This window comes from Mirounga leonina, unplaced genomic scaffold (genome assembly GCF_011800145.1).
Source record: "Mirounga leonina isolate KUSES-001 unplaced genomic scaffold, KU_Mleo_1.0 Mir_115, whole genome shotgun sequence".
Taxonomy (NCBI): domain Eukaryota; kingdom Metazoa; phylum Chordata; class Mammalia; order Carnivora; family Phocidae; genus Mirounga; species Mirounga leonina.
Window position 1 is genome coordinate 98,566,133 of NW_023270268.1, and position 16,399 is coordinate 98,582,531.

The 16,399-nt window shown below is 44.4% G+C and overlaps 1 protein-coding gene across 1 annotated transcript in view; it reads right to left on the reverse strand.

Annotated features, from left to right (window-relative positions):
* The window catches only part of PHLDB2 (pleckstrin homology like domain family B member 2), a 105,231-nt gene extending 91,734 nt beyond the window's left edge, over window positions 1-13,497 (reverse strand). The window contains exon 1 of the mRNA XM_035000189.1: window positions 13,413-13,497. The gene's annotated coding sequence lies outside the window, so the exon portion shown is untranslated. The remainder of the gene's footprint in view (window positions 1-13,412) is intronic.
* Between the last annotated feature and the right edge of the window lie 2,902 nt (window positions 13,498-16,399).

Sequence of the window (16,399 nt, forward strand, 5' to 3'; positions counted from 1 at the left end):
TGATGAGTACTATCTAATGGTAGGATAAGGCCACTTCTACACCTAAAATTCTGTGATTTTAAGGGTATAAAGAAATCCCCAAGCCCATTAGACTACTAGCACATGCAGCAAATGTCCTGTCTCTGACAGAATTAACAACAAAAATTGTGTAAGGAAAAAAAAATGGTTATTTTCTTTATTACGGTCCTTTTTGAAAAAAGTCTAGCATGTAAATCTGCTGGGATGAACTGTATTTAATAATCATGCATTTCTCGGGCACCTGAGTGGCTCAGATGGTTAAGCGTCTGCCTTTGGCTCAGGTCATGATCCCAGGGTCCTGGGATCGAGTTCCACATCGGGCTCCCTGCTCCTTGGGAGCCTGCTTCTCCCTCTGCTTCTCTCGCTCTCGCTCGCTCTCTCTCTCTGTCTCTCATGAATAAATAAATAAAATCTTAAAAAAAATATAATCATGCATTTCTCTCTCATAGTGATCGAAATCCTTTCCCATCTCTACCACCATGTAAGATACACCCTCAAGGGTCCCAGCCATTTGCCTACCCTAAGAGTGGTTTGAATTGGAAAGCAATCTTCCAACCATTTAGGATATCTTAGACAAGGCTACAAGAGGAAATCCGTGAGATATTAGAATAGACAAGAAGAGAATTAAAGTCAGTTTGTGGAGAGAATTTGGTTTTAAGATAATGTATACAAAATGGGAAACAGAGCTAAGTTAGAAGAAGAATTCCCACAATGTGCAGAGACAGCAATCCAGAAAGCAAGCCAGAGCACACGTGATTAAGTAGAAGTCAAAAATTAAACGGTGAACCCAAACACTGCATTTTAAATATTTACTCTGTTAACAGCACAGAGTTGAAGGGCTTAACACCTCATGTCAAAAAATGGATATTTAGAAGTTTAATTTTCTTAAAGAGTATAGTTTTTCTGTTTTCTCCTAATAAAATTGGTCAGGTCACTATGTATAAAGCAAATAAATTCTATTTTGGTGTGAAAAAAGTTTAATTTTTGACTCAGCCATATAAGATAATGATGTCATTTTAGATGATGAAATATATTACTATATTTGAACTTGTTTGCAGTTGCAAATGTTACTTAATCACCCAAATAAAATACTAACAAATTCTCTTCCCTCTTCATTTGGGCAAATAAAACGAGAGAGTATCAAACTCCTACTGGTTTCTTACTACCTTATAGGATGGTAACACTTGATACCCTCACACATGCTTTTCTAAAAATCAAAAAGTATAATTACTGAAGCAGTTTGGTTGGCCAAACAAAATGCAATACCAAAATATTGCAACGTAGTAGTTGCTGAAAGATCAGCTTTACAGACTCCAGGGAAGAGACAAGCAGGACATTTGCAAAGAAGCCACATCTGAGAAACATGTAACATTACTCCCCCATATGTACATACTTGTAGGGGAAATTTAAGCATGATTTGGACATACGGACATTCCAGAGAATATTTGAAGGAATATTCATGTTTGATACCCCAGTTTTTCAGTTCAAACTCACTGGGTCTCTTAAAGATATGTAAAAGGCTGTACATGTAAAAATTTATCATCAAATACAAATATGGAACTGACTCATTTTCCTGAAGCTTAGTTCACCCGCCCTAGCTGAGTGCATCCGTATACCTGTCTCAACTTGATATCTCTTAATCCCACCAACCAATTCAACTCAAAAGGTAAAGAATCAGCTGGTGCCCTTGCTGACCCCAGGAGTGACAATCATGGCATGATGCCTTTCTCCTTTCCTACTTCCAGAATATTCTTTTCATTGCAGGTGAGATCACACAAGTGGAGTCTAAGAAATGGGGGAAAGCACAAGAGAATGGAGATGGTAACCAGTACGTACTTTGAAGGAAGATGAAAGGGTGAGCAAGCAGGCGGAAGGGTGGAAAACACAGTTGGAAGAGTCTGGGTTTAATGAGGAAATGAGGGAAGGAGTGTTGGGATGGGAACACTGCAGATAGAATGCATCAGAGACTGCAGCTGAGTTTAAGATGAGGAAGAGCTAGGATGGTGCAGGTAAAAGGAAAGTGTTGCCAAAGCGGCAAAGGAGAGGGAGGGCAGTAGTGGGGGGAGATCTGCGTTAACATGTGTAAGAGGGGAGGCAGACAAGGATGACTCCGTTTCCAGCCTGGCTTCTGGGTCTACACTGGTGTGTTTATTTTGGGTTTCCTACACATCTTATGTAAACAAAAAGAAGTCTCAGGGAAATTATAAAACGACTGCATTGTTATTATGGAAGCAAAAGAGTCCCGAGGGCTTGAGCAACTCCGTTGTATTACATGCGTATCCACAGAATGGGCGTGGAGAAGGGGAGAAGTCATCTGGTGCCCATCTGAGAGAAAAGACAACACCGGGAAGTCTAAACAGGAAAGAAGTTAATGTGTGCTGAAATGTTTGGGCTTACTTTCCAATCCATAAATTTAATCCCCCCAGAGCTCTTGTTATTTTATCACCTGAAATGTACATCAGCTCACTGTCAATTAGAAAATGCCAGAAGTCATGAAGAGATCTCTGGAAGATTGCACAGAAACTCACAGCGCTTTTTCCCTAGAGAAGAAAATTACTTGAAAAACTATCTCGAGGATCATGTTGATGAGTTTCTTTGTAACTCCTTTCCTCTTTGAACCACAGTTCTGGCATCTGTTTTAAAAGAGTTCTCCAGCACTCCGTACACTCAGTAACAACACAACAAAGCTGATCCCATTCAAACTGTGTCACCAACAGGGAATTTACAGCACTGCAGTGGCCTGAGATGTAGGGATCTTGGTTTCAAGATGCTGAAAACACACCCAGAGAGGAAAGTTTTAAGAAACAAATTAACACAAAGCGTGTGTTATGTTGTATTGCACTGTGCTGCATTGCGTTATGTTGTGTTAAGGGAGAAGGACTTACAGTCTGGCCCATACAAATGCAGTTATCCAGAAACCCCAAAAGAGTTTGGAGGAGTCCTAAACTATATGATGCATTACTTGTCATTTGACCTTGCCATGCACCGACACTTCTTAGGGTCACCCAGAACAGAGGGGATTAATCAGAGGAGGACTGGCGGAGCACAGCAGGTGATGGGAGAGGGGAGACTGTTTCATACAGCTGGGAAGAGGTGAGGATGTAGATTACAGAAGCCAACTCAGAAAAAAATAATACCCTCCAAGATCAGGAGGGTATCGGTTAAAATTTCCACTTCATAAAAAAGTTTGAGTCTCCACTGTGCCCTACAGGGGCCCTTGGAGCTGAGGGGCTGGCTCTGGGCGCTTTTGCTGTCCCAGACGGTGGCTGACGCTGGTGTTCAGAGCTCTCCCAGAACACTGGTGGTCCAGGGGCTGGTCTCTTTCAGCGCTGATGTCTACAATATGGCGAGGTTATAAATAAAGCACGCACTGATGACACGTAATTGAATTCAGACACCAGCTTAGAGCAGTCCCTCAAAAGCAGTGCCATTCTTTACAGGAATTCTGGGGAGGAGGGGTATTCCTGTGGCAGCAGATGGGGCCTGAGGGGGAGCTTTTAGAGGACAAAAAGGGAAAACCAGGAAATCTATTTCAGCCTCAAACCCCAAGCTTAAGAATGGAGAACAATGGATACAATTCCATTGTACAATACCATACTAATCCCAACAAGAAAACATGATGAGGGGGGCAGGGGGGAGGGCTAACAAGAAGCTTCGCGGGAATAACCACTTCCTTCTCTAGCCATATTTTCATTTCAGGACTCCAAAAGCAGCCATTTCCCCCATCCTCTGTTATCCAAACATCATCCTCATTGAAACCTTCAGTCCTCTAGGCTCTCCCTTTCACAAACATCCCCTCCTTTTGCACAAATATTTCCTTTCATCACTAAATCCTCCTCAGCCTCCTCCATCTCTGCAAACAAGCCTCACCTCTCCACCCAGCCCTACACCCACTGGCAAACACCTCCTCCCGGCAACTATCCCCAGATCCTGCCTCCTCCACAGATCACCTCCCACACACAGTTTCTGCAAGCATCCCTAAATGATCGCCTCAACACTCATCTCCTCATCTCCCACTCACTCATCCCGCTTCCTAAACTCTGTTCCTTTAAACTCTTGCTCCTCACTCGAGGTTTTCTATCCCAGTGCAGAGAAGAAAACCACTTCTGTTAGTAGACCTGTACCATTCTTGTTCCTTTTGCAAATAAAGACAGCAGTCAATGGATTCCCACTCCTCTTCCCTTGCGCCATGCTCTTTGTCATTTAAAGGTCTGCCTATTTTGGGGCACCTGGGTGGCTCAGTCGGTTAAGCGTCTGCCTTCGGCTCAGGTCATGTGGGATCGAGACCCGCGTCGGGCTCTCTGCTAGGCGGGGAATCTGCTTCTCCCTCTGCCCCTTATCCCGCTCTTGTGCTCTCTCTCTCTCAGATAAATAGATAAAATCTTAAAAAAAAAAAAAAAAAAAGATCTGCCTATTTGAACAAAATCATTAGTATCCATTAGACGCATGTACATAGGTTGATAATCTCCAAGGAGGATATTTCCATCTCTCCATAAGATCCAAAAAAAAGAAATTGCACAGGAATAAATGTATCTGAAAGGCAGAGGAAGAAGGCTGTTTTGTCCTTGCAGATGGAACCTATTCACAGGTGGTTGTAAATCTTACTGTGGGCAGTCACGCACACACACCCTCACAGACAGACGCATGCTACCCACATGCCCACGGCAGCCTGAAATGCACGAAGGCTTTCCATGACTGCCAGAGGAGGCTCTCCAGAACCCAGGTAACTCAGGGCATCCTTGCAACTGGCCGGCTGTCGGGGTGACCCACGGCCGGGTTGGGGAGAGAGGTGAGGACCAATGGCTGACATGACTTTTCAGGACACCGATCACACAGTGTCTCTCTTGGTTTGCTTTGGTTTTGCTACATTATATTCTGGAGTCACCTAAGCAAAGAGGTCAGGGAAACCATTAAAGAAAGAACAGAAGCATCAAATACCCCTACAGGGAGGACAGAGCACAGATGGGAGTGGTGAGCGATGGGGGATAAGGAGGACATTTAATGCAGAGGGAAGAAGTGAGGCGGAAAGTTATAGAGTTCCAGCTCCCTCCTATCACAATAAAGGAGTCTATCCCCACATTACCGATCCCCTCTGTCATCTCTCACTGTACCAAGTCTAAGCTCTGTCCAAAAAATAACTCAAAGTTTCCTAAAAGTAATCACAACCAACAGCAATAGCTGTACTTCAAATGAGGGTCTTTATCTCCTGTATCACAGGCTACTTTTAAATAAGTCTAGAGCGTTATATAGGAATAAAAATCTTAGAGGACTTCAACGAAGAGGGTAAAACACCAAGTATGGGGATTTAAAAAAAATTTGTGCTAGTCCCTTGAATAAGACTTGTTTGTATGAACTTTGAAATATTCTTTAGACTCTCCAAGGAATTTGGCGTCATGTTTCCTGTGATAGCTCTCTCCAGCCAGTGAGGAAGGCAGGCTGGAGGGAGACCACAAAGCAGAAACAACGTCAAAACACATAAGGGCCATTCAAATTCCATTCCCACCAACAAAATTCCTGACTCATACCTAAATCCTCAAGATGTGACTTTTGTCAATTAGACTCACATTGGTGTTTATGCCATTATTAAAGTAGCTTTAGCAATATTTTAAAAAAGAGACAATATTAATCCAACAAGCACGTACATACATATATTATAAATTAAGTTCAACCCAGTGACATGGTAGGAAAGGTCTCAAATTAAAAACATGCTGTCTCTGATTATAGAAAATATGAGACCGAGGGAATATAATAAACACCACAGAGATGCTATCACTTAAATCTAGAATATAGGAAAGCCTACCAAACAATAACAACAACAACAAAAACCAACAGTATCTTCAACCAGCATATGGCAAGGAAAAAAAAAAAAGAACAAGAAAGAGAGGAAGCTGTTTTGGATTAAAAGAGACTCGGGAGACATACCGATTAAACGTAATGCATTGGCCTTCTTTGGATCTTGTTTTGAACAGTCCAATTATTTAAAAAATTTTATGAGACAATCGGAGAATCTGAACATTGACTGGAAAATAGATGATATTGTAAATGCTATTTTTTTAGGTGTACTAATGATATAGTTATTTTTAAAAAAACCCTACTCTTAGAGTTACATTTTAAATTATTTATGAATGAAATAGTACAGTGTTTAAAATCTGCTTTATAATAATCCATGTTTTAGGGGGAAGAAGTAAGGTCTACAGATGAAACAAGATTAGGATCACATAAGAAGGTACATGAGATTTCACTATTATTCTGTTAAATTTTGTGTATGCTTAAAATTTTTCCATAATAAAATATTTAAAAGGTAAGATGTATGCATTTTGAAAATCAATACAAATAAATTACATGAATATATACTGACTTAAAAATTATACTGGTTCACTTTATAAAGCATGATGGGGTCATATCAGTGGCTCCTAGCTTATTTTTTTAAGCATGAAATACTAAACCTCTATCATATTGAATTAAGCTCCTAAAAGCTAATTTTTTTAAGTACATGGGGGAAATTTGAAAAAAAAAAATGCATTGTCCAGATTGCAAGTATCAGGCAGTTATATTCAAAATACTTGCAAGATAATGCTAGTGCGGTAACTAAATTTCACCACTATGTGTGCCCAAAGAAAAACCATCTCTTCGAAAGTTAAAACGTAGGAGTATTCACAAAAATTGCCAAACTTGTTATATCTTGAAGAATGTGAGCCTCAAAAAAACTTTAACACATACACACACATACACACACACAAACGCACACGCACCTTATATATTTATGCTAAGAGAGACTGACATGCTTTGTAGATAAATTAGGTTACTTCTTCTTTGAAAGTGAGTTATAGGAAATTATAGACTCATATTTTCAGGGTTCTTTATAGAATCCTAAAACAGTTTCAGCTCAAGATGAAGATTCCTGAAATTTCCCCCCGAAATCCAATGTTTCCAGATGTTTGTTATTTCTGATCATTGGTATAATTCATCCCTGGGTGAGGTGATTCTTACTAAGGACCTGGAAGACTCCTCCTCTGTTACGTGACCACCACAGTGAAGATAAAGCCAGAGAAGTGGGGGAGTCAGGAGGTAGCTAAGCTGGGGGTCATGACTGTGTGTGCATGCACCTTCCTTCAGATCCCCTTCCCGAAGCAGAGGGTCCTCCAGGAAAAAGCATCCCTCAACTCAAGGCCAATTTCAAGCAAGAAAAATACTGACCTTAGGATCACATGGGGATAAAGATGCTCTCTTTTGGTCCTGAAACCTCCACTAGGGCCTTGAATTGGAAGCTGAGAGTCTATGGGACCAAACTCTGATCTTTCCACCACCCTGTCCACATTCCAGTCTACTGATCAAAATACACTCTCTTAAGAGTCATCTTTTAATCTTCCAAAGTAACCTCCCCTAAACCTCAAAACACTACGTTCCCCGTTCTCTTACCCAAAATTTATGAACTGGAAATAGAGCATAAGTAGGCTCAGGAGAGATGAAGCAAACACAAGGTAACCACATCTTCCATAGTCGTGTTTTCCCCTTCAACTCAAAAATTGGGCAGATGGATTTCAAAAATGCCATAAAGTAAACCAAACAAAACAGTCATGACACCATCTCCTCATTACCTAATGGCTGATTATGCAGAGTGGGTATTGGAAAACACTGCTGCCTACCTTTAGACCACTTATTGCTTGGAAGGGAAAGATAAAGGATTTGAATCACCAGCAGAGATCCATAATCAACGAACTAAATTCAATTTAATAAATGCTGTTGTTTATAACTCTGGCCAAAAGACCGAATAAAGGAAATGGTTTCATTAGGAGGTTATTTTTATTGTAACGGCCAAACCAGTACAAAGAACACCGGACAGGCTGCCAGGAGTATGAGTCAGGAGACCCATCCTAGTCCTGGTTCTGCCAAAATCACCAACAGAAGTAGGAGCTGGAGTAAGTCACTTCGCCTGTCTTCACCTTGTCTTAGCAGAGGCTTCCCGTATTTAAAATGCTAAGGGTGAACTGGATATTCTTTCCGCTCGAACCTTCTGGACTCCCAGAGATAGTGGTTCAATAACCCAGGAGTGCCAGTTATACAATGCAGGAAATGGAAATGACCACAGAACAGAAACATGTTTTAGTGATAAGGTGGCAGCTACCTAATTGGGAAAAGTCTGCACCGGCGCTGCTGCCCATGACATTGCAAGGGCATGGTAAATTGTTTCAGCATAGCATAGTGCGAAAAGGGCCCGGTCAGAGGTATGGGTATTTGATTCAGCATGATGTATAAGAAATATTTGCTCTGCATTCCCATGGCTTGCCATTTCCTTAATAAATCTTAAGCTGTTTTCGAAAACCTACTTCTGCGATGACGTAAGCAGTGTGGCAGCCAGACATCACTTCCCAGTCTCCTCTGAGTATCTCTTGGCTATGAAGCACTACTCAGGCTGGGTCTGAACTGGTCAAAAGAACGCAGGAGCAGACTTTCCTTTGCTTTTAACTGTCCTTGTTTTAGCAGTATAGTGGTCAAGAAATGCATCTAGGAAAAATCTCGCTATTCCGTATGCTAATTCCACAAGCGTACCACCATCTGGAGGAGTCACATACAATGTGCAAACCAAGTATTCTAAGATGATCAACACTAACTTCTGCTGAACTCCAGATTTAGCAGCAAGTCTTAGAAAAGGCTGACCCTGCTTGAGGTAACGATATTAAATATTGGCATGCACAAACTTTTCCTTCCCCTTAATTTGTAAAGGAAGAAAAAGCAGTTCGTCTAATAAATCAACTTCCACACACTAAACAAATATCTCTTGTAAAAAAACCTCTCAAAAACTTTTCCATGTAACTTAGCTTGCTACTCTAGATCTTACTTATCTGTTTCTTTGTATAGCAAGCTTCTCCAATCCCTGGCTTTCCCACCTCATCTCAAGAAAATGATTTTTAAACCTGGGTTTCTTTTCTATTATTGACCACTAGCCGCTATAGATAACAAACTTACCTTTAAAGCAGATACAGCACAAAGCTTCTTTTCCACATGTAAGAAACATCCCTAAATATCATAAAAACAACTGTGTGTAAATTAACCCCTAGAAGATTCAAATCCTGTGTGACAGAGACAAGTTCTCGTTTAACTTTTTATCCTGAAGGGATCTGACAACCTGAGCTACCATATTTGGTCTGATTCACTTTCAAAAGGCAAGGGTCACATTACTCAAATGCCAATAAATATTTCCAGCTGACAGTTATTTTAAAAAACAAAACAAAGCCAACTCATGTCTTCGCCTCCCATCTTCTGGAAAAAAAAAAAGTAAAAAGGAGGATTATGGGAAGGCTGCTACCATTCTTTAGTGTGGCACCTGCAGGGAGCAGACCCCTCAAAAAAGTCATCACTTTCAAATCATTTCTAAAGGTGCACCCGTTGGCTAGCTCTCAAAATGATGAGAACTTACCTCAGCACAGTTCAGAGTTCTGACCTCTCCCAAGAAAGGCATACAAAAAAAGTCTTCTCTATGCCCAAACCTCCAAGACTTGAGGACTGTAACTACTGTGGCAGGACCACTTAGTACAGAGAACTAGAATCCGTAATCACAGGCCTAATGGCTAAACACAGAAATGTAAATGGAAGCGTACATATGTTTGTCATTGATCAGGCCATATGGACATGACTCTTCTGATAATTCAAAACTCACTGCAATAACCCCTTTCTATAAACACAGCCATTCACAAATGCCCTGCTTTTTAAACTCTCTTAGGAAATTAACAATAGCTTTATACTACTATAATGTTCTTCCCCATTAGGGAAACAGACAGAATGGTAGAGACTGGGGTATAAGAAAGTACAATGGCGCAGGAGTTAGAAGATTTGACTTGCAGGTCCTGTGCTATCCAGGCAAGTGAGTGCATCATGGGCAAAGGAGTCAGAGAAGAGGATTTCCTTTTATTCCCAGGATTGTTTTGTCTTACTTGCCCAAAGGATAGCTGAGCTCCAAACCCAAGTCCTATGCAATCACAGTTATCGTAGATAGCCATTCATCAGCTTGTGAATTTCCCCCACAGTTGCCACCATGTGTGCTCATTTCCTTATATTCCAGGTGTCTTTTAAACCCCATACTCAGGAGGCCTCTCTCATTTCCCTTCTGTCCAAGACAACTCTATCCATTCATGTACTCTTAACCCATAAGGCAGGGAGGGACGGAAAATCTCAAATGTTCTGTTTTGTACCTGGATTCAAAAGCAGCATCTGCTATGTTTGTGGAACCATCTGTTGCCCACTTTGCCGTGGGAAGGATGGTGTAGGCATCAGACGTGGAGTGTCACAGGTCACACAACGGAATGAGCTCCTTCTTCGGGCAGGCACACCCAGGCATATGCCCCACTGTCACCATGGCTAATGATACTCTTCCCAGTCACAGGGCTTATTTATTTTCTCATGGAGAATGGTACCTCTAAACTCTCAGAAAGGGTCAGGTCCAGTTTTTTCTTTCCTTTTTTTTTTTTTTTTAAATTACAGTGGCTTGAATATCAATTTCTAAAATCTCTAATTCTGGGTTATACCTAGAACTACATCTGCCACAAACTCACTTGAGACCTTATGAGTCACTAATCTCTGGGGCATCTCTGTTTTCATATCTATAAAATAAGAAGGTTGAACTTGGTGATCTCTGAGGCTCCCTTGTGCTCTAACTCTCCCAAATTCTGAAATTTTTAAGTGAACTCAGGGTTGTCAATGAACTCAAGTTCCTTCACATCTTTGGTATATTAAAGACTCTTAATGCCAAGGGCAAAAGAATCTGGTGCTGAAAAAAAGGCTTCTGTGACATGGTCTCTTTGTGTTTAACTAGAACACAACTGGTTTCTTGAGGATACAAATTAGACTAAGATCCTTAATCTTATTAACATATGCCCACGAGGTAATACTCTAGTATTTTAGAGTATTATTCTAGAGCAATTTTCTAGATTTAGGGTCTGAAGAATTCTTTGAGTGTGTTCTGTGTCTTGTAGCATATTACACAGCAGCTGAGGCCTCGACCCACTAGACGCAGCCCAGTTGGCAGGTGGGGCTGTTCCCTACCTCCAGCTGGAACTGCCAAAAATGTCTCCATACATTGGCCAATAACCGCCCCCCCGGGGGGGGGGGCGGCAAAATCTTCCCCCATCCTCAATTGAGAACCACTGCTATAATGGGTATCAGGGCTTGAAAATACTGCACATCACTTAAAAGTTGTTTTTGTTTCACATGGGTGATATTTACACTGTTAATAAGTAAAGTACACCAAGACCTAATAGATTTATAAAGCACACGTATTCTACTTGAAAGAAGTACAAAGCACCGCCGTTACAAATCATTCATAACAGGACTCCCTGCTAAGGGTTGAGAATTAGCACACAAAGTCATAACCTCATCTGCTCTTTTCACAGGATCTTCTCCAGTATACGCTCCAGAATCAACTCTTGCTTACAAAATGGGGCTTTTAAGAGAAGAAGGAAAACCAGTGGTTGCTTTAATCACTTTGGCTTTTTCTCCCCTCTCCTGTGCAAAAGCCTGGAAATAAGATGTTTCTGAAAAGGTTGCTAATGAGTTCTGGCTTTGGTCTAGATTCTTTAAGATAGGGGTTAGCAAACTCTTAGCTCAATTTCCCTAGTATCTTTCCTCCACCATTTCAAACAGGGATCCAAGACACACCCCCTACGGTCAGTCGTCAGCCCAAAGAACCGCAGCTACCAGCCGCGTGAGACAGACTGAAGCCCCTGCAAACTGCAATGATCACTCCTCTTAACCAAACATCTCATTTTCCTACTGGTCAGAAAGGCTGAGATTTGCAAACCTCCAGGTCTCCAGAGGTGAAGTCTACACTAGTCAATGAAGAGCAGAAATTCAACGCTCCCTGGCTTTTAAAGGACATGCCCGTTATAAACATTTTCAGGACTTTACAGTTTCTTAAGTACATATAACGTTTGCGTTTCCACATTAAAAATGTAAGGTGAAAAAGAAACACTTTTAAAGAACTAAGTGCAGGATATGAAAAGGGCATCGTGAATAGACACAACTGTTACTTTTCCAAGAACTCAGCTCTTTATTCAAACAAATATTTACACAATTGAGGGCAATGGTACCAGGGGTATAGCCCTTCTGTTAAAACAATGGGCAGCTCTAGAGGTTTATTTATCCCAAATCCAACTACTCTGTTGCTATCCTACCAGGAAGCAGGAATTCAAGTGCTCTCAGGGCAAAAGTTTAACCCTCTGAAACTGAACTTCACTTAGATCTCTCCCAGCTGAACTCAGATAATGTCAGAATCTCAGGGACATAACTCAAACGCCTAAATTAAGCCACACTAGGAAGCTTAAAGTAACACTCCCATACTTGAAAATAAGTATCTGCAACTAACACATTTCTAGAATGAAGGGAAATATGGCTGACAAATACTTATACTGAAAGGAATCCACATTTGTATGCCTCGTTTCCTAGTTCCTAGTTTGGCAGTGACTAGTCGCGCATTCTAGAATCTTGAAAGCTACTTCAGAGCTGCACAAGGAAGACTTCTAGGGATCAGGGCAGGGCCAACCGAGAGTATTTCCAGCCCCGGGCAAGTCTACCAACTTAAAAGGCTGCGGGCACGGTTCCCTCTTTTACGTGAAAGGTAGATGCGCAGGCTCTGGAAGCCGGGTCGACTTCAGAAGCTCTTTCAAACAGGACACCTCAACCCTGGAAGGGACAGCCTGTCAGCCTTTTAATTTCCTGACGGTGGCGGGAGTTAGCCAGGTCCTCCGCGCTTCAGTTAGGTGATGACTGCCAGCGCTAAGTTATTGAATGTACCAGCAAACATTTCAGCTGCGCCTCCGCCCTGCCGGACGCGGGTTGAAACAGGGGTTCAGAACATTCCCAACGCCTGCAGCCTCTATCTCTAGGGGTACAGAGACCGCCATACCCCAAACTCGGGGCGGGGAGGGATCCAAAGCCAAATCGGAATCTGAGATTCTGCGCGGCTCAAACTTGCGAGCCCCACTCTTGAAACAGTAGAATCAGAAGCGCAGCTAGCCAGATACTTGGGGGTAGAAAGGGGTCTTCTCTGAATCCCGCGCCCCCCACCATCCAGCAGCAGACCTTCACTTGCCTCCGCCCATCGCGACAAAGCAGCTCTCCACCGCAGATCCCAATCCCTCTCTCCTTGGTCATCCCAGAGTTCTGGGCAAAAGTTGCCTCCAGTCCCCCCAGATCCCGCCTGTTCCCTACAATCGCTTTGTGAGTCTCTCCTACCCCGACACTCCCTCCCCAGGATCCTCGCCAGCAAGGTCCAGCCACGCCCTGGGGTTCAGGCCCCCCCAAAGCTGCGCGGCCAGGGTTCCGCTAACCCCAGCCCGGGCTTTTGTCCCTAGAGCCTGCAAGAGAAGCCAAGCAACTCCGCGTCCCCGGCACCCACTCACCGTCTCATCTTTCCTTGAGCCGCGGCTCTCCACCGGCCCCGCCGCCCTCTCGCCTGGCCCTGGCCCCCGCCCTCCCACCCTCCCTCCGGCCCCCGAACCCCGGCCCCCTGCCCCCTGCCCGGCCCAGCCGCAGCTCCAGCCGCAGCCGTCCGGCCACTCCGGACTCGCCGAGCGCAGTCAGCGCGCCCCTCCTGGGCCCGGGCGGCCTCTGCCTCCTCTCCGCCCCCAGCCCTCCGCCGCGCAACCGGCGGCGACCAAGTCGGCGCGGGGGAGGCAGCGCCCCAGGGGAGCGGCCCGGACGCCCCTAGACGGCGCGGTGCCCCCCTCTCCCGGCCGGTCCCCGCCCCCCCTCACCTGGCGCGTCGGCGCGGCTGGGTCACCGCGGCCAGGGCGGGAGGGCGCGCTCGGTGCTCCACGGCCCGAGGTGCGGTCCCCCTCCGGCCGCGGTGGTGGGCTCCGCGCTCCTGGGTCCCGTGCCCCGGCCCCTGCGCTACGACCGCGGCGGGCACGCCGGGCCTGGGGGCAGTAAGTCGGTGAGCCGCGCAGCTCACCGGCCGTTTGCAGTTGGGGCTTTTACTGCCGCTGGAGGAGTCCGGCTGCTCTCCCCATCACCCGGCGCCGGTTCTCAAAGCTGCCTTTACAGCAGGGCACTAGAGACGTTTGTGGCAGGCTTCTTTCTTTCCCTCCTTCCTTCCCTCCTTCCTTCCTTCCTCTCTTTCTCTTTCTCTCTTTCTCTCTTTCTTTCTTCTTTTCTTTTCTTTCTTTTCTTACGAACTGGAAGAAGGGCGGGAGGGTACACGTCCTCCGGTGATGATTTCCTCACCCGTTGTGAAGTTTCTACTGGGAAACTCCAGGTGACCACACCTCACCTGCTCCCGACAGTTCGCCCGCGGGCAGGTACCTGATGCGTCAGAGAGGCAGCTTTGTAAAATCACTGGGGAATGGCCTCAGCGAACGGCTGAGGATTCGGAACTAACTCATTCTGACTTCCTTTCTGTCATTTCTTTTGAAAGTTTCTCTATTTTCCAACATTATTTTTCTGAGTTGCTGCAACCAATGAAAACAATGCTGGTGTGAATGTCCTCCAAAGGATGCTTCCGAGGCAGGCGACGAAGCGGACCCACACCCGGCCGCAGTGCCTCTGGGCACGCGGGAATGTGAACCCACGCGGAGTTCTGAGCCCATCTCTGGGGTTACAAAGATGAAGGCCCTCAGCCTCCAAGGAACCCGCAGCAACAAGGAAGAGCTCACCGTGAACTGCGAACTCTTTAACATATGCTCAGTATGGCTTTGAGGAAGTTGTTTTAGCCCCCAGTGACATTTTCTTCATCTATGAGTGTAGTAATAATGATACTGATGATGGAAGTCGGTTAATAAGCTTTTGGATAACGTAGGCAAGGGACCTGTCACCGAAAGTGGCCCTAGTAGTCATTCAACAAATGGCTTATTTCATGCGCTTTTCATTTGTGCAGGTAAAAGCCTGGTTTCTAATTTCAGGGAGAGGCTCATCTGTGAACTGCTTGGTGTTTTATATGACTTTTTTTTTCTTTCCTTTCTTGGCTCTTTGCCCCGCAGAAACATACAGGGGCCAATCCGAAGGTTAAGTGCTCCAGCAGATCTCTCTTCTCCCACATCATCAATTTTCTCCCTCTATGGGATCATCTCCATCAACATAAAATCATGTTATTTGTCCCATCTTGAAAACAAAAAACTCCCTCTTGAATCCACTTCCCCCGCCAGCCACTTGTCCTTGTTTTCCTGCTCAGCTACAGTGAAATGCCTTTAAAGAAAGGTTCTGTCTATCCTCATATTTACTCCAATCAGGCTTTTGCTTCGACCATGTCACTGGTACTCTTCTTATTGAGATCAAACTCCTGAGTCAAAAGGTTTCTCAGTCTTTACCTCACTTGAACTATCAGCAGTAAGGAACAGCTGATCATTTTCTCCTCCTGGAAATGAGTTTGACTTCCACAACATCTTATTTTCATGGTTTTGTTCCTAACTTTTGCTCCTTGTCGGTCTCCTTTGCTGGTCCCTTTTCTTCTCCCAGCCTCTGAGCATGGAGTGAGTGCCCAGGGTTCAGACTTTGGTTCTCTTGTCTATCCACACTCACTCCCTTGGTGATCTCATGGCACTAACTACCACCTATATGGTAATGACTCCCAAATCTTACCCCCAGCCAGGCCATCTCCCCTGAACTGGAGGCTTCAGGCAACTGCCCACTTGGATGCTTACAGGGCTCCTCCCACTTACAATTCCAACCTTGAAATCCTGAAAGTCCTCCCTCTATCTCCCAACAACCCTGTCCCAGATGAAGTCTGACTCATATCAGGCCTAAAACCTTGGTGTCATCCTTGACCTTTCTATTTCTCTTGCATTTTAAATCCAATCCATCAGGAGATCTTTTGGCTCTACTTTCACAGTAAGTCCAAAATTCAACTACTTACCACCTCCACTGTTATCACCACCCCGGTCTAATCTACCATCATGTCTTCACTTGGATTACCCTTGCCCTGCTTCTACTTTTGCCCCCCTGTGGGCTCTTCTCAACACAGCAGCCACAGCAATCCCTTTAAATATTAAGGCAGCTCATATTACTCCTATCCTCAAAACCCTGCAGTGGTCCCCATCTCAGTTAGAAGAAAAACCAAAGTCCATAGAATGACCCAGAAGGACAATACATAATCTGCCATTCTCTGACCTCAGCTCCGACTTCCCTCACTTCACTCACTTAGCTCCTGCCACCAGGGCCTCCTCAATATTACTGGACTGGATTCCTAGACAGGTATGCTTCCAGCTCAGGGCCTTTATGCTAGCTGGCCTCTCTGTCTGGCATTGTCCCCTCCCCCAAGGATCGTGCTCCCTCACTCCCTCACTTCCTTCCAGACCCTGCTCAAATGTCACCGTGTTCCTCAGGCCTACCCTGACTACTCTATGTAAAATTAAACATACCTTCTTCATACCAGTAGGCTTTCTTTATTATTTTA